Source organism: Acartia tonsa, chromosome 14, assembly GCF_053477335.1.
Source record: "Acartia tonsa isolate MP-2025a chromosome 14, ASM5347733v1, whole genome shotgun sequence".
Taxonomy (NCBI): Eukaryota; Metazoa; Arthropoda; class Copepoda; order Calanoida; family Acartiidae; genus Acartia; species Acartia tonsa.
The window spans coordinates 39,625,413-39,644,433 of NC_137273.1; the positions used below are offsets into that span (position 1 = coordinate 39,625,413).

Here is a 19,021-nt window from a genome sequence, read left to right on the forward strand (position 1 = left end):
AGGGGAATAAATATCCTATTTTTGAAATAGAATTCTTGCACACGTAAATTAATATTCCCCAATTTCAATATTTTCATATCTCTAAATTCCCTTCCAAATTTTCTCGAAATACGATACGTTTAGGGTTTAGAATACTTAATATTTTAAATATCTAGTAGACACATCATTGTTAGAAACAGTATTGAAATCCAGCTGAACTTTGAGGTTATAAATGACGATTACACTGAGGCTTACACACAGCTTATGAGTGGTTGCTGAGGAAGACGAAGAAAGTCCCTAAAAAAATTAAGCCTATTTGGAGTCCTCTTATCCAGGTTGTTTTTGGTCTACTTGGGTTTCTCTCTCTTGATATGAATCATTTGCCAATACTTAGCCCCATGGGGCAGTAATACCAGATGAAATTATAATCTATTACGCATCTCTTTAAATATCTTACCATGGGTATATCTATATCTTACCATGGGTATATCTATATCTTACCATGGGTATATCTATATCTTACCATGGGTATATCTATATCTTACCATGGGTATATCTATATCTTACCATGGGTATATCTATATCTTACCATGAGTATATCTATATATTACCATAGGTATATCTATATCTTACCATAGGTATGTCTATATCTTACCATGGGTATATATATATCTTACCATAGGTATATCTATATCTTACCATAGGTATATCTATATCTTACCATAGGTATATCTATATCTTACTATGGGTATATCTATATCTTACCATGTGTAAATCTATATCTTACCATGGGTATATCTATATCTTACCATGAGTATATCTATTTCTTACCATGGGTATATCTATATCTTACCATGTGTATATCTAAATCTTACCATGGGTATATCTATATCTTACCCTGGTTATATCTATATCTTACCATGGGTATATCTATATCTTACAATGGGTATATCTATATCTTACCATGGGTATATATATATCTTACCATGGGTATATCTATATCTTACCATGGGTATATCTATATCTTACCATGAGTATATCTATATCTTACCATAGGTATATCTATATCTTACCATGGGTATATCTATATCTTACCATGGGTATATCTATATCTTACCATGAGTATATCTATATCTTACCATAGGTATATCTATATCTTACCATGGGTATATCTATATCTTACCATAGGTATATCTATATCTTACCATGGGTATATCTATATCTTACCATAGGTATATCTATATCTTACCATAGGTATATCTATATCTTACCATGGGTATATCTATATCTTACCATGAGTATATCTATATCTTACCATGGGTATATCTATATCTTACCATGGTTATATCTATATCTTACCATGGTTATATCTATATCTTACCATGGGTATATCTATATCTTACCATGAGTATATCTATATCTTACCATGAGTATATCTATATCTTACCATGGTTATATCTATATCTTACCATGGTTATATCTATATCTTATCATGGGTATATCTATATCTTACTATGAGTATATCTATATCTTACCATAGGTATATCTATATCTTACCATGGGTATATCTATATCTTACCATGAGTATATCTATATCTTACCATGTGTATATCTAAATCTTACCATGGGTATATCTATATCTTACAATGGGTATATCTATATCTTACCATGGGTATATCTATATCTTACCATGGGTATATCTATATCTTACCATGGGTATATCTATATCTTACCATGAGTATATCTATATCTTACCATAGGTATATCTATATCTTACCATGGGTATATCTATATCTTACCATGGGTATATCTATATCTTACCATGAGTATATCTATATCTTACCATAGGTATATCTATATCTTACCATGGGTATATCTATATCTTACCATAGGTATATCTATATCTTACCATGGGTATATCTATATCTTACCATAGGTATATCTATATCTTACCATAGGTATATCTATATCTTACCATGGGTATATCTATATCTTACCATGAGTATATCTATATCTTACCATGGGTATATCTATATCTTACCATGGGTATATCTATATAATCATTGTCCCAGGTTCCCACAATGTATCTTGATGACTTCATTTCATTGCTGTAAGAAATTAAAATTTTATTTAAGATTTACTTTTACAAAATAAATTGATATTACGCCAACGCTACGCTGACAAAATATCTAATTTTTGGCAATTTCAAATGGAATCAATTAACTGAATCACAGCCCCTGAATTTTGATATTTAAAAAAAAACTTTTTAGATCACCTTTTTTCCACATGTTCACATGATACTCTTATTCCATTATATGCTGCAACCAAGGCACCTTTTCTAAAGGAGGTTAAAGCATACACGCCTTCACCTAACCATACAGAAGCATGTAGAGCATGATCCACTGTCTATTGTTCTGATTAGTTTTCTATTTAAGTTTGTATGGAAATAGAGCAATGAAGAGTAGAGCCCAATCGGTTCACAAACCACTTTTTGCTTACAAAGAAAAAAAAATTTGAGGGGGTTGATATTGTTTTCTTTTGGGGGGTTTAGAGGTGTCCCACCCCCCAAGAAAACACCACAGGACCAGTAGGTATATTCCCTAAAAGGTAGAGCCCATTCCGTTCAGCGGCTACTGAGATCTTAAGTTTCAGACGAACAGACAGACATCAAGCTTCTTTGGATAATAGTGTGCTAACCCTGTATGGTTATCATATTCTTCTAAAAAATTTTAAAGTTTAATTCTCCTAGTACCCCAATTTGTTAAATGTACTTTGTGCAACTCAGGTCTAGCTATTCTGACAATAAATTCTATTATAATGTGGACCAAAAATCACAAAACCTTATGGAGTGAAGTTGGAATAAAACTTGTTTTTTATCTTAACTACAGGGGAGTAGGTAAAAAGGGGGAGAAAAAAGAGAAGGGGGTTGTGGGGAAATTTTCCTTTAGAATTGTTTGTCAGAATCAAATTCCCTTTCCCTGGTACAACTATCCCTCATAAAAGATTTCTTCTTTACCTGCAAATGGAATTGTTGAGGGTGCTATAAACAAATTAAAGTCCTAAAAAAAAGATAATTTTATGGTATTCCATTTTTTCCTTGTATTCATTTGGAACCAATTAATATCCAGTGGATTAGAACGGGTTCTCATCAGGGAGTAAGGGAGGGGACAATGGGCAATTAATTCAATTTAAGAGTTTTTGAAGAAAGGCAATGAAAACCAGAATAATCCCGAAAATATGGTGGAAATTATAAAGTGATTGTTGATTAAATCTAGAAAACCATAAACTAAGAAGAAAGTTCCAAGAAAAAAAGCAATCATTTGAAAATAAGATTACCAGTATTACAGACTGACATAACCATTCTGTAATTAATTACTAGAAATATCTCCCTGGATCTCTCCAGATTACAGGGAAAGAGAAAAGAGATTTGGGGGCAAGTGATGTGAACACGGAAAAAAGGGGCAGGCAGGCGTTTAGCTGGATGGGCAAGTATATGACCCGCACGCCTTCCTGCCCCTTTTCCCCCATTTCCCTTCTCCATTTCCCTTTCTCGTCTACTTTTAAAAAGGAGGTGGGGATAAAGGGAGTGAAGTATAGTATGGGAGGGGGGCCGTGTATTTATATTTGAACTACTCTCTGTCTGCAAAACTATATATATTCAAAACTAACATAGCGAGTAACGGCATTTCTTGCGCAAGTCCCCAAACTCAGTCAGAAACTGCTAAATTCTTGCACATTCCCTTTAAGCCAGTCCCCAAAGTCTGAGACTCCTAAAGATTGAATATTCGATCCATTGTCCCCTCCCTTACTCCCTGGGTTCTCATCCATACAAAAAAACTATGTCTAACATCGTATTATATCCAGTTTTCTACAAATATAAAAATGTACATTCATAAGATCAAAACCAGTTTTTAAGCCCATACTGGCATATCTGGGCTAAAAAATGGTTTTAATCTTATAATTGTACATTTTATACATACATTTTAAACATGTTTTATAATACAGATTGAGCCACGAAAAAGTATTTTTTAGCATCTGCAGCCCATATTTCTCAACAAATTATTAAAAAATGTATATGTCCTTGTTCTCTATAGATTTCCACATAAGTAGATATAATTTTTTTTTTTTTTTTACATCAATTAACAGCTGAGATTTTTATAGCTAAAGTTTTGAAAAAGTGACTGAGCAAAAAGTAACTTTTAACATGAAACGACTTTTTTTAGCAAAATTAAGGTAGAAACCCTATTATTTTGTTACTAGCAGAAACTTTTTACAAAAATGAAATAAAAAATGTAGGTTTTAAGTTAAAAGCATTTTTTACACATATTTTTTGAGTCTTTTTAGTTTCATGATGTTTTGAAAAACTTAATTATTAGGCAAAATTGTTTTAGAATAAAAAATCAAATAAATCTTTATGAATACAGTAGGAAAATTGTTTTTGTTTCATAATCCTAACTTTAATAACAAAAAAGTTATAAAGAAAATAAAATTACAACATAATGTTTTTTTAGTCTAAAAAGCTTAATTAACCCCCTATTAAATGATTAAGATGTCAGAAAAGGGGGTGGAGCAACTGTCATAATTAATCCTTTTCATAAATAAGGGTAAATAAATAACCTGAAATTTGAAAATAATCAATTTATTCAGTAGTACTTTTTGCCATTAAAAATTGATATTTTTTGGTGGAATAAAAAAGAAATAATTACTTAATTTGTTTTTCTTTGTATATCATTATTTAGCTACTAGAAAAACATAATATAACCATCCAAAAATTATAAGAAACAAAAAAAAATCTTTTTCTCAGTCACTTTTTCAAAACTTTAGCTCTAAAAATCTCCAGTGTTAATGGAGGTAAAAAAAAACATTTTTACATCTACTTATGTGGAAATCTATAGAGAACAAGGACATATACATTTTTTAATAATTCTTTGAGAAATATGCGCTGCAGATGCAAAAAAATACTTTTTTTGTGGGTCAATCTGTACAATGTGAGAAATAACTATTAATTATTATAAATCTCAAGTGTGTAAGAGGGTTCTTGTGACTTAGCTGCTAGTAATGAATAATTGATTGAAATTATTCTACCTCATATATATCAGATATCATGGTGTCAGGTGTCATTGCGTTATTTGTAGCTTGAAAGAAAGTGTATTCTTCTCTTTCTTCAACAATTTGCACAACCGGTTTCAAAAATCCTTAAAATAAGATAAATATACTACTAAAGAAATAATAGAAATATTTTTTTTAATGGCCTAGGGGTTTTAAGGGTTATATAAACCAAAATTATTATTTTTTTGGAGGGGGGGAAGGGGGGTAAAGAACTTCCAACTTTTGATAACCTGAAAAAAGGACCTCTAAAAAAGCTGTCTTTAAAGCAATGCCCTTACACAGGAAAGTAAGGTGTCCCAATTTAAAAAAAAATTAAATGATTGTAATACCTTGATATGATATGAAATTTAGTATCCTAGCTGGTTTACCAGTGACCATAAGTCCATCTCTCCAAGTTCCTACTATGCCTGTCTTTATATCAGGATACAAATACACACACCCCTCTCCTTCTGCCTACATAAATACCTTCTGTACCTGTGTTTAGTGCTCTAAGAACATGGGGATAGATGTCACAGCTTTTGGCCTACCTATTCTATTGACGTCATATAGTAGAGGAAAGGGGAAATGAAACCCCCTAGAAAAGAGATGGGGTATAGGGTATTTCCTGACGTCCATAGTATAGGTAGGCAATGACATCTATCCCCAATTTCATAGGGCACTATAGACAGCTATATAAATTCTTCATATTTTTTACAATCCTTATAAAGTAAGGATTTCTGTGTGTGTGTGTGTATCAAAGCTTCTCATATTGCTGACTGCTGAACCGATTTGGTTCTCCTTTAATATGTAGCTTTTCATAGATCCTGGAAATGTTTACGATTATTTTTGTGAGGGTACCACCACCCCCCAAGATAAATCGCCCCTAAAAGAATTCCGGGAAAGAAATTCATCGTAAACATTAATTTTGTATCATTTTGTCTTATAAAGAATTTTAATTGAACTAAAAAAAATGGAATAAATTTTCCCGTTTTGCTTTGAAACCGATTAATATCCGCTGGACTAATACCTGTTCTTGAAAAACTATGTATAAAAGCATCGTATTACAGAAAATCTTCCACTAATATTAAAATAAAAATCATAAAATTAAAACCTGTCTTCTTCTATTTCGTTTACAGTATAAAGCTCCTCCAAAATCCGCAGCAAATGACCATCCATAGTAATTAGAGTCAACATAGCCATTTTTAATTACAACAAGCTCTTCAACAACAGTTGCCACCTCTAGAATAAACAATTTATTTTGATTACCCTGATTGGGGCAGGATTCTTCTTCGGTTTCAAGTGATCATCTAGAGAACCCAAGGACATTATGTACATTATCATCTTGTAATGGGATGCAATACTCTTATGTCCTCTGGTGGATATTAGGTTAAATAACATCAAACAGACAGGTTGCAGGACTCTGAGACAATTCCTGACTGTGCATGGTAATGAGTTGCGCCTGTTTATGGGCCAAGGCATTACCTCTACTCTAACTTTTTATGTTGCGCACCTGATAATATCTTCAGTTAGGATGCGTTGTCCACTAAGATTCGACCTTATCCCCTCCATGACGACGAGCAGATTCGCTACGTGTGAGCCACGGGAGCGGGCATGGAATAAACAAGTTACTTTTTTAAAAGCTTCATCTAATATTTCAAAAATCAACTTTAAAAAAAAAATTACATATATTAAGTTATAAGAGAATAACGTACACTTAAACCAATTTACCAGGGCTTGGCAGCTGCGCCTCAGCAGTCTGTAAGCCTCATGAAAATCAACATTTTACAGTATTAAAGAATTAGCTGGGTATCTGTGTTTAGTGCCCTAGATAAATTTGGATAGATGTCACCGCTTTTGGCCTACCTATTCTATTGAAAGGGGAAAGAAACCCCCAAGAAAGAGATGGGGTATAGGGTATTTCATGACGTCATATAGAATAGGTAGGCCATAAGCAGTGACATCTATCCCCATTTTGCTTGGGCACTAAAAACAGCTATTAAACAGGTTCAAATTTCAAGGCGCGGCTGTCGAACCCTAAAATTTACACCATATCTAGCTATAATACTAAACCTGTTATTTTGATGTTTTTCTCAGCAAGACAGCCCCATTGTACACATCTAAAAACAAATATTGCTATTGATACAGAAATTTAATCACTTTAAACAGTTAGGGAGTTGAATCCATTTTTATAGAAGCAGAAATATAATCTATGATTATGGTTTGGACCCTCTAAAACTGTAATCTACCCTTCCACTTTCCCCTCTCTTGGTGAAGATATCTTCACCAAGAGAAGGGAAAGTAGAATCTTACATTTCAAAAATCGTATCGGCGTTAAAGATATCTTCACCAAGAGAGGGGAAAGTGGAAAGGTAGATTACAGTTTTAGAGGGTCCAAAACATAATCATAGATTATATTTCTGCTTCTATAAAAAAATTATTCAACTCCCTAACTGTTAAATATGTAATAACATTGTATATTTTATCTTTGTATTTATCCTATTTCATCATTAAAGTAAAACAATAGAGGGGGAAGGGGTAAAAAAACTGTATGTCCCCACCCCATAGATCTTGTGCTGGCTTTTAATTAGGTCTTTATATATATATCAGCCAAAAGCGTCTGATATATTAATTCAGCCAAATTTATAAAGCAATTTACTAGCAGACGAAAAAGGTCCCCAACACTGGATCCAGGTAGTTGTCTGGGTTATGGATATACATAATACATTTATTATTTGATCCAACTAAAACTTAACATATATCCAATCTTAAAGCCTTAACTGTAAAAAAGTGTTTAGTGAGTTTATTTTAGGACAATAAAGTACAGTGTTATAAGCGTAGCATCTCTATAATCAAGTCCTAAAAATATAAGTATGTCCTCAGACATTATCCTGTATTTAAGCAGTACTTCAACAAATTTACTTACAATTTTGTTTCTTATACTTTTATACATTTTTATTTTGATTATTAAGTTCTGACACTCTACAAGTGTTACTGATTGCTTTTATGGATGTTTTCATCCTTGTTAAAATGCATCTACCTTAAAACTCTAATGAGACCATTAATACTCCCATCTTGAAGAAGAGGAGCAGTGAGCACAAAATCGTGACCCATGAATTCCACCACTCCAGATAAATCATCAGATTTGGTTGATGAGGTGTGTAGTTTTGCAGACTTTATGTCGAAGACATCATGACACACTAATTAAATAAATCATATTCTAAGTAGTAATCAAGAATCCTGTAAAAGTTAGTTATTGTATTATGGACAGCTTTCTGCGGATATCAAAATGAAAATTTATAAGATTTAAACCAGTTTTGTAAGTCCTGAAGACCCAGGCTAACAAACTAGTATCAAATTAAAATTCTTATTTTAGTATTCATGGAAAATTGTCTATAATAGGATGCTATACAAGGTGTTTTTCCAGTATCACTGAGTACCGGATCTAATCTAGATTATATTTCAAAGCCATACTGGAAACAAGATTTTTGACATTACTTAGGTTAACTATGTGTGTATTAAGGTTACTTTTTTCCTTCTATTTTTCTGATTACAAGGATTCAAAATATCTCAAGAAAATAAAAAGTAATCGTATTACAGAAAGCTTTCCGCGAATATTAAAATGAAAAATATCAAAACCAGTTTTGTTTGTCCTGAAAATCTGAAGGCCTAGGCTATCAAATTCTTATTTTAGTATTCATGGAAAATTGAGTGTAATACAAAACTTTACATGTTTTTTCCGCATTGACTGAGAAACGGTTCTAATCCAGTGGATATTAATCGGTTTCGAAGCCATTAACTATTTTTAAAAATCCTACCATTTCCCGCCAGAAATTCAAATTGCCGCATCTTCTCATTTTCAGTATCCTTTACAAGTTTTATTTATAGTATAAAATGTATAAATCATGTTACAAATATATTAGAATTGTCCTATCGATTTCAAACTTGACTTGATGATTCCTGTAGTAATTAGGTACCATTGAGAAAGCGTAGCAACTCTATAATCGTGAACAGAATAGCCATAAGTCAATTTAAAACATGTTGATTTTTTACCTTTTCGACAACAATTTTTTTATGTGATATAATTATCTTATTTATCTGATTTTTGGATTGCTGATTCCTATTTCAACAAGGTACAATGTCATAAGCGAAGCATCTCTATAATCAAGTCCTACAATTGTATGTATGTCCTTAAAAAGTATCCTGTATTTTAGCAGTTTTGCAACACTTATACTTATACATTATATTCTGCTTATTTAGTTCTGATACTCTACAACTGAAAATGTTCGTTTGTTCTACCGTTTCAGAGCTTTTTTTATGAATGTTGTCATCCTTGTTTTACCTTAATTTGTAGAACATTGTTCATATCAGACAGACATCTCTTTAGAATAGAAAATTTCTTTTCTCCAGGTTCATCTAAATATAATAGACATAGACATGGGAAAAGTCCCTTTCATGGCAACGCCCCTTAAGGGGCGATTCGTCGTATTGGGTTAGGTGATTGCCCCACAGGGTTAGGCAATTGGCCCCGCAGGGTTAGAGAATAACAAATTATATCTTAAAGAATGTTTTCTTATAATTATTTAGTGCTAACTCAAAATTTTAACTGATATAAGCATATAAATAATCTGGAATAGTCATAACTCAAAAATGCACAGTTATCTAGCAGTGCACATAAATGCGCGAAAAAGGACATATTTTTCGTGTTTTTGTTCAGTGTAGCTTTTCATGTGGATCTTAAGATCAGATTAATTATATAGGGCTTCTTATGTTTCTTAAAACTGGGTGTCTACAATCTACATGACATGTACGTTCATACGTATGGCAGCTAGCAAAATTTAAAGATCATAGAATTTTGGAGATAATCGTTGCAAGGAACATATTACCGTTAACTGCATTAGATCCAAAGATCATTCAAATCTTTAAAAATTTACAGAGAGAGAGAGGGGACATTGGGCTGTTTTTTTGACACTAGTCCCCAAAGTTTTATAAGATCTTATTCATCGGCTTAACAACTTTGGGATCTTTTATTGAATTTTAATTGGCTAGTTCATTAAGTTTCAACCACTAATTTATGTTACAGAGGGGATAATTTTGTGTATCATAATTTGGGATGTACATCAATTTATCGGCAATTGTCTTATCCCTTTATATCTGACCATTTACCTGTTTCATTAAATTTTAATGTTGTTACATCAATATTTCTCATAATACTCTTCCATTCTTCAAAATATGACCTATAATACTTATTTATCGCATCGTATTTTAGACAGCTTTCCGCGAATATCAAAATGAAAAATTATGAGATTATTAAAAACAAGTTTTGTTAGCCCTGAGGACCCGAAGGTCCGAGCTATTAATTTTCGCTCATTTAGACATGTTAGAATTGTACTATCCAGTTCAAACTTTGCATGTAGATTCCGATAACAGATAGGTACAATTTAGAAAGCGTAGCATCTCGTTAATCATTACCAGAATGTCCATACGTTCAATTAAATTATGTCGATTTTAAAATTTTTTGTCAAAATTTTTTGCAAGTACAATTTTGTTTAGTTCTGACAATCTACAAATTTTAATGTTCGTTTGTCCTACCGTTTCAGAGCTTCGCTTTTATGGATGTTTTTATTCTTGTTTTATGATGTTTTAAATCATCAAAGAATAATAATACCTTAAATCTAAAGAGACTGGATCACTATCAGTACAAGATTGATTTCTGTTAGGTAAACAAATTTCATCTTGAAATCCAACAACAGAGGATATTAGAATCATTAAAAAGACTGGTTCCATCAAATTCCTTCATAAAAACATAAACATTTTTCTTTACCAGAGCTGGATCTTTAAATCATTTCAATGGTGCGCCAAATCGGGGTGAGCCAACTTTCCACCAATGAGAGCATAGCATTTTACGAAATGCCGCTCTGTGATTGGCTGAAATTCGGCGTATCCCGATTTGGCGCACCATTGAAATGATTTAAAGATCCAGCTCAGGACAAACGTAGGAGTGACAAACGTCGGAGTTTGAACAAACGCAGGAGTGTCAAAAATATTAAGTTAGTTAAGTATTTCTATACAGGTTAGGTAAGCAGGGACGTTCAATGGTGGGGGGGGGGGGAGGTGTGATTACCCTCCTCCCCCACCCGCAATAAAAAGGCTTGGTCATTCTTGTAGGTAAGTTAAGATATATAGAAATATGCCCCCTGCAGGGGTTAGGCATTTAAAAAAAACCTAATAGATGGTTTAAAATAGGTTAGGTTAGGTTAAGTGTCCACTCCGACGTTTGTCTACTCCAACGTTTGTTACTCCTGAGTTTGTCATAGGACCTTTTTTATCGTGTAATCATAAATCATGTATTATTATTTAATATCTATATTTGTGATTACTTTTATTTAATGAAATCTTCTAATTTCTAACATGTACAAAACGGCCTGCTATATTGCATCAAGATCCATGACAGATCTATATAGGAAATAAACGTCTAGAAATGAGAGAATAGAGTGTTTAAAACTCATAGTGCTCAAATAATCCCTAATAAACTCTCATTGACCAGAACGATAAGACCCATTATTCTACTTTTAGCATCATAAATTCAGTTTTTTTATTTCATGTTCCTATTTGAATAACATTGAAGTATTTGATTTCCATTCATAAAACAGAAAATTTAAATTTTTAATATAGTAAATCTAAGAAAACCTAGTATGAAATACCTAACAATTACCTAGTTCAACTTCATCGTACGAGCGAGATTGCTGTCCATGACACTCTAACGTTAGGTCCAACAACCCAGGAGCCAAATGTCTCCTTTCTGTCCAACCATCCGGAGTATTGGGTTAAACAACACCCATCAAACAATCAACTCTTTGATTGCACGACCTTTGCCTGGAAGTCCAAACTATGGTTGGAAATGAGTTGCGTCTGTTTTGGGCCATGGCATTCCCTCTACACAAACTATTAATTCGCGCACCTGACATAGCAGCGGTTAGAACCATTTTTTAAAATCCTTAGTTATGACGCGGTTTTGGGCCGAGATTCAAACTATTAATTCCTAAACCTGACATAGCAGCAGCAGGAACTATTTTAAAAATCCTTAGTTATGACACGGTTTTGGGCCGTGATTCGAACCTATAATTTCGCCGACGAACGATGAGCGGATGCGCTGCGTGATGAGCAATTAATTAGCTTAAAAGAAAATCTTTTAAAAATAACAGCTTAGCTAGGGGCGAAGCCGCTAGTACTTTAAATATGATAAGTCTAATCAAGTCATTCTTTTAAAACATAATGTTTACATTTCCTTGTAACAACAATTCTACACCTTCTTACATACATTTTTTATATATCTAAAATTATAAAAAAAATAATACAAGTTACACAAAGTTTTGTATATTAAACAGTTGGGGAGTTGAATCCATTTTTATAGAAGCAGAAATATAATCTATAATTACGGTTTTGACCCTCTAAAAAACATAATCTACCATTCCACTTTCCCCTCTCTTTGTGATGATATCATAGACGTCGATACGATTTTTGAAATGTACCATTCCACTTTCAATAGAGGCAAAACTGGAATGGTACATTTATGTTTAGATATCAGCGTATTCATAAACATAGATATTAGACTATAAAAGTTTTAAAGATTTTTAATCAATATAATAGATTTGAAATCTGCATAAAATTTTAAGGATTTTTTATAAAATTCGTTTTTTATATAATTCTTTATTTAAAGGTGCAAATACGATTTAAGTTAATAAATTTTGACCAATAGGATAGCTGGATTGGAAACTACCTACGCTCTAATTGGTTGAATGATGTACGTCACTTAAGCTTCTCCAATCAGAGCGCAGATAGTTTTCAATCCACCAATCACAGATCTCAAAATTATTTAACTTAATTTGTATTTGCGCCTTTAAATAAAGAATTATATAAAAAACTAATTTTATAAAAAATCCTTAAAATTTTATGCAGATTTCAAATCTATTATATTGATTAAAAATCTTTAAAACTTTTATAGTCTAATAGATATCCTTAATTAAATCGACATGATAGTAATAGTAAATTCTGGTTATCATTTTTATTTTACATAAAAAAAATTTTCATTATAAATAGTATTTTATACATTCCTACGATTAACATAATTTAAAAATAGTATGTATGATTTCAATTATGTCGATGTTAAAAGTGTTAACCACCATTCCAGTTTTGCCTCTCTTGAAAGTTGAATGGTACATTTCAAAAATCAAATCGGCATTGATGATATCATCACCAAGAGAGGCAAAATTGGAATAGTAGATTACAAAAATCATATCGGCGTTGATGATATCATCACCAAGAGAGGGGAAAGTGGAATGGTCGATTGCGTTTTTAGAGGGTCAAAACCGTAATCATAGATTATATTTCTGCTTCTATAAAAATGGATTTAACTCCCCGACTGTTAAACCTATCCATGAAGTAAACTAAAGCCTTTAGATTTTACTAAGATATGAAGCCTAGAATAATTATTTCTCGCATCGTACTATAAACGGCTTTCCGCGGATATAGAATGTACAATTATGAGATTAAAATTAGTTTTTTAGCCCCGTTGTGCCGAAGGCAACGGCTAAAAAACTGGTTTTAATCTTATGATTGTACATTTTTATATTCGTAGAAAGCTGGATATAATACGATGCTAGACATAGTTTTTTCGTATAGATGAGAACCGGTTCCTATCCACCGGATTCGAATGAATACGAGAAACTTATTTTATCTTACATAGATTACATTTTAACAAGGATGACAACATCAATACAAGCGAAGCTCTGAAACGGTAGGACAAACGAACATTAAATCTTGTATAGTGTCGTCAGAACTGAATAATCAGAATATAAATGTATAAACATAGAAACAAAATTTTAAGTAAATTTGTTGAAAACTGCTCAAATGCGGGATAATTTTTATGAACATACTTACATTTTTAGGACTTTATTATAGAGGTGCTTTGCTTGTAATATTGTACTTTATTGTCCTATGAAACAGTATTCCAAAAATCAGATCAATCGAATAATTATATCACATAATTATTTACTGTTAAAAAAAAGTTAAAAATCAACATTTTAAATGGACGTATGGACATTCCGGTAACGATTATACAGTTGGTACGCTTTCTCAATCGTACCCAACTACTTCATGAATCACCATTCAAAGTTTGAAACCAATGAGACAATTCTAACATGACTAATTTAAAGAAAGATATAACCATTATGGATGGACTGACTGACCCTAATCATAGAAAGGAATCAGATTTTAGAAGAAAAATCTTCATAAAAAGAAAATTATTATTATGGTTACAAAAATGTTATGAGCTTTAATCCGCTAAAAGATCTCAATGCTCCTCCACTCAAGATGGACAGAGAGACGGACATTCCGACTTATAGAGTAGCTTTACTACTAATAAAGCACACAGAGAAAATAAGGCACACAACTTGTTGTTAAAAGCTTGGTGTTCAGTTTTAAAGTGTGACGCATTTGTTGACTTACTCGCTTTAGGTCTGCTATCTCAAGCATGTAAAAATAGTTGAAATAGTTATGTATATTTATAACTAGCGGCTTTTCCCCCAGCCTCTAGGTGCTTTGCCCCAAGAGGTTTGATCAACCTATTTTTGTTTTATTTAAATTTAGAAAGAAAATTTATTTTTAAATTTTTTGGGGGGGGAAATTTATATTTTTTTTTGGGGGGGGGGGGGGTATTCGACCCTCCTTTTCTAATTTTAAATTTAAAAAAAAATTGGGGGGGGGGGGTATTTTTATTTTTTGGGGGGGTTGGGGGTGTCCCATCTCCCAAAGAAAATAGCTTAAAACCATCACAGGACCAGTAGGTATATTCCCTGAAGAGTAGAGCCCAATCGGTTCTTCTGTGGTTACTTAGACATCGTACTACTTTGTATTATAGATACTCACAGCTACTCTTATTAGAAGCAAAGCTACTCTAAAATTCACTATTTATGTCAGTCTGTCCGCCAGTCTGTAACGCTATGTGCGATTTTGTTTTTTGATATATTTTTTTATATTTATATATCTTATATCTTTGGTTATTTTGGTCCGATTTTTATGGATAAAAATATAAAAATTCAATTTTCCATTGTTCTGAGCATCCACTATGTAATTTACTTTGACCGCCAGTCTCTCAGTCATCATGTAAGATATCAATATTAGGAGCTTTAAAAATGATTGGTTTAACAGTATACATACAAATATACTTAATATTCAATTATACTAAGATTGTAAGTAATTTTCTTGGAGGGTGGAGAAAACCCTGCCATAAAAGTACACCCCAAAATTTTTATAAAAATGAAATGAAAGCCCAAGTTCATTTAAAAAGGGACTGGTGGATTTAAACATATTTGCATGGCTGTGGATATTATCATATTTTATGCTATTAATACACATAATTGGTAATTTTGAAATGATGCATAAAAAATGTTACATCAGATTTTCATGATTTCTAATCAAGCGAAATTAGCAGCGAGCTAAAATAACGATTCCCCGATTACCCCCCCTCCCTTTATCCCCCCCTTCTACTTGATTAACAAATTGACCAATTAATGAGGTCCATATTATCCACCTAAATTGACGACAATTTTTCCGCTGTCATGATATCCATGTATTTATACCCGCGACCGTGGCTCAACACATAGCGCATCCGCTCGTCGTCGGGAAGGTGATAGGTTCGAATCTCGGTCATAACTGAAGACGTTAAAAATGGTTCTTACTGCTGCTATGTCAGATGCGCGACAAAAATAGTAATAGTAGGGGGAATGCCTTGGCCCAAAACAGGCGCAACTCGTTACCATGCACAGTTGGGACTTATCAGACAAAGGTCGTGCATCACAGAGAGTTGGTTGTCTATTGGATGTTACTTAACCTAATATCCTTGGGTGTTTGGACAGAGAAGGGTGCGTAACAGTCATCCTTAGTTCTCCTGGATTGCTGGACCAAAACCTGGACAGTACATCAAGTTGATAAGGTCCTTGACTGCAATCCCGATCGTACAAGGAAAATCCGTGTATATTGTAAATTGATTGGTCATGCATAGACGTGTCAAGATAAACTCCTTTTTTTACATTTGTTATAAATATATTGCGCATCCAGTAGTTGTCGGGTTATATCCAACAATATAAATGAATATAGTACATATGAATGGTCAATCTGGCAACAAAATTCGTCAAAATAAAAAAAAGAAATTTCCAAGCATACGAACCCTTTTGTTAAGTCAGTAATACTAGCGACAAAATTTTTCGACGTTATAATTTCACTAAAGGTAACTTTATCCAATGAAATTAAAATATTCAGCTGACATATTATATACTAGCGGCTGTGCTCCAAGTATATTGAAGGCTCAATATTAGAAAGGATTTAGAAGTGTAGAAAAATAACCTAGAACCATACCTACACTTTTTTTTATAAAATAAAATTGCCTAAAACCATCCCTGGACCTGTAAGAAGTTTCACTGTAAAGAAGATCCATATCGATTCAGCGGTTAGCGAAATCCTTCGTTACAGACAAAAGAAAGATTAATAATTTATATAATGGGACAAGCGGCTTCGCCCCCGAGAGGCCTCTAGGGGCACTTGAGGAGGGGGGAGTTGAATAAATATTCTCCTTTAAAGTGTAGCTTCGAATAGGTCCTGGTAAGGTTTTTAACTAGTTTTTTGATAATTACAGAAATGTTTTATAGATCTATGTTATGGAAGCTAGACAATTAATTTTAATTTAAACATTTTTTTCTTAATAATTGGGAAAATGTTACTTCTTTGAATAGACATTGTTCACACCTAGTGCATTGTTTAATCTATAGTCTTATGATTTTGGGCGGTGGTAAAAAATCTTGAAAGTTGAAGTAATAAAGCGCACGAAGCGTTCTGGAATTTGTTTAGGGGTTCATCATTTTGGGGGGGGGGTTTTACCCCCCCCCCCAAAAAAAAAAAAATATATAAATTTGTTGGGGGGGGGGGGGCCGGGGGAGTAATCAACACTTTATCCCCCCTCCTTGGGTACCCTTCCCCTAAATAGTCATAAACCGTCCCGAAGAGAAGCTACCCTGTTAAGGAGAACCCGATCAGATCAGCATTAGCAAGATCCTTCGGTACAAACAAACAAACAAACAATCGGACGGACGGACCGACCGACCTTAATTATAGAAAAGCTTCGCTTTTAAAAAATGAATTTCTTTTAGTTTCAATATCATTCAACCGTGTGCCATTGAGATTTGATTAGTAAACTAAATAATCACATAATTTCCTTATAGAATGTTTATACAGCATAAAAATAATAAAATTTCTCTTTTAATTACAAATGTCGCGGCTGCAATCCAAACAAAGCCAACTTTTCAATTGGGACATATTAGACGTCCAGATTATAGAGTCACTTGACCAGGAATGAGGTTAATGTCAAAATAGTTCATGATCAGTTGTTATTCAAAACCATAGTGAACATTTGAATACAACAAATTTTAAATTCTTATGAATTGCCTCAAATACTCTGCTATACACAAAGATACCACAATTTGAATTTTATTTGCACATAAACTTTTACCTATCTCCTCCTAGCTAAAAAACTTTAGTTACCAAACCTTATTAAAACATTTGAGTATATTTAAAGCAATTTACCCCTGTAATGGTGGAGAATATTTTGAAAAGGCAATTGCATATTTCCACGACATTGAAACAAATAAAAAAACATTTTTTCATTCCCCAATTTTAACTTCACACTTTTCAAATATTTCAACTTCAATAAAAAAGATGTAAATATCTTAGAAAAGGCCAACAAAATAACCATTGCATCAATTCTTGAGACTCGCGAAATTAACAACAAAATTATTTTTTTGCCCCAACTTAAAGCCAATCTATTTCAAACAATCCCTGACCTAGCTCTAATAAATAAGTTGAACGAAGTTGTCAAAGCTGCCAGATCATTGGTACCGCTACAAGCTTTGAAAAAAAGCACACCCACAAATTGAACAAACCTCTGAGTGCCATCCATAACAAGAACTAGAGCATCTACTCTCTTTTCTTCAAACAAATACACAGACAAAAAATTTGCCAACAACACCCTGCTTTCAAAACAAGAATCAGAGATAAACTATTTGTACCTGACCAAGAACTTTTTACAAAAAGCTTTATAAAAATCATCAACCTACCAATCTTGTTACATTATAAAAATTTCTTTATTTAGCAAATCAGCCGTACTTTAATAAGCAAAAATAAACTTTTCAAATTTAAATTATCCAGCACAAACTTATGTTTAAAATGTAATACAGTAAGACAACTGAACACGAAATTTTTTAATGCATTTTTCCAAAATTTTTTAGCCACAAACTTGCACTGTTTCTTGACCTTAAATATAATGAAAGCAGGCCAGAATTTATATTTCTTAAAGATACTTGTTATCTGTATAATTTGTACTATGAAGATTTTTCAACCAATGAGTATATTCAATTATCACATTCACACCTTATATTAGCCGCTAAAGATAGATCAATGAAAATCAGTAAAGAAGAAAATTTTTTTAATTGGTATGAAAATAATTTGTTTGCACATTCTCTTTTAGTAACCCAATTCACCTTTAAACTTCTTGATAAAGCAGGCCTAGAAAACGATCTCATATCCAATTTCTCAAAATTCCTAACTGCATAAGTAATAATATTATATTATTAAAATTACCATTTGTAAAACTATTTTGTTAACTTAACCCAAAATCTATAACCTTACTATTAATTCTTCTTGTATATTGTTTCAAAAATGAAATAAATATTTTAAATGTAATGTACTTTGTGCCCCAAAAATAAGCTCATAATTTTGCCTCTAGCTGCCTAATTTTGAAATTTCTTATATCTAAATATGCTACATTAATACATAGAACGGACATACCCTATAATTAAAGAATTGCTACGCTTCTAGCTAACCTGGGAAAAATTTAATTTTTGTGCCT

At 32.5% G+C, this 19,021-nt stretch overlaps 2 long non-coding RNA genes across 2 annotated transcripts; both read right to left on the reverse strand.

Moving 5' to 3' along the window:
* Positions 1-2,887: 2,887 nt before the first annotated feature.
* LOC145305541 (uncharacterized) lies at positions 2,888-6,302 on the reverse strand. Its single transcript, XR_013874608.1, has 4 exons — positions 6,179-6,302; positions 5,418-5,541; positions 5,065-5,174; positions 2,888-3,038 (listed from the first exon to the last, which is right to left on the reverse strand). It is a non-coding gene; the product is annotated as an uncharacterized LOC145305541 (long non-coding RNA).
* Positions 6,303-9,402: 3,100 nt separating this feature from the next.
* LOC145306108 (uncharacterized) lies at positions 9,403-10,861 on the reverse strand. The gene is made up of 3 exons (XR_013874891.1): positions 10,733-10,861; positions 10,231-10,301; positions 9,403-9,480 (listed from the first exon to the last, which is right to left on the reverse strand). It is a non-coding gene; the product is annotated as an uncharacterized LOC145306108 (long non-coding RNA).
* Between the last annotated feature and the right edge of the window lie 8,160 nt (positions 10,862-19,021).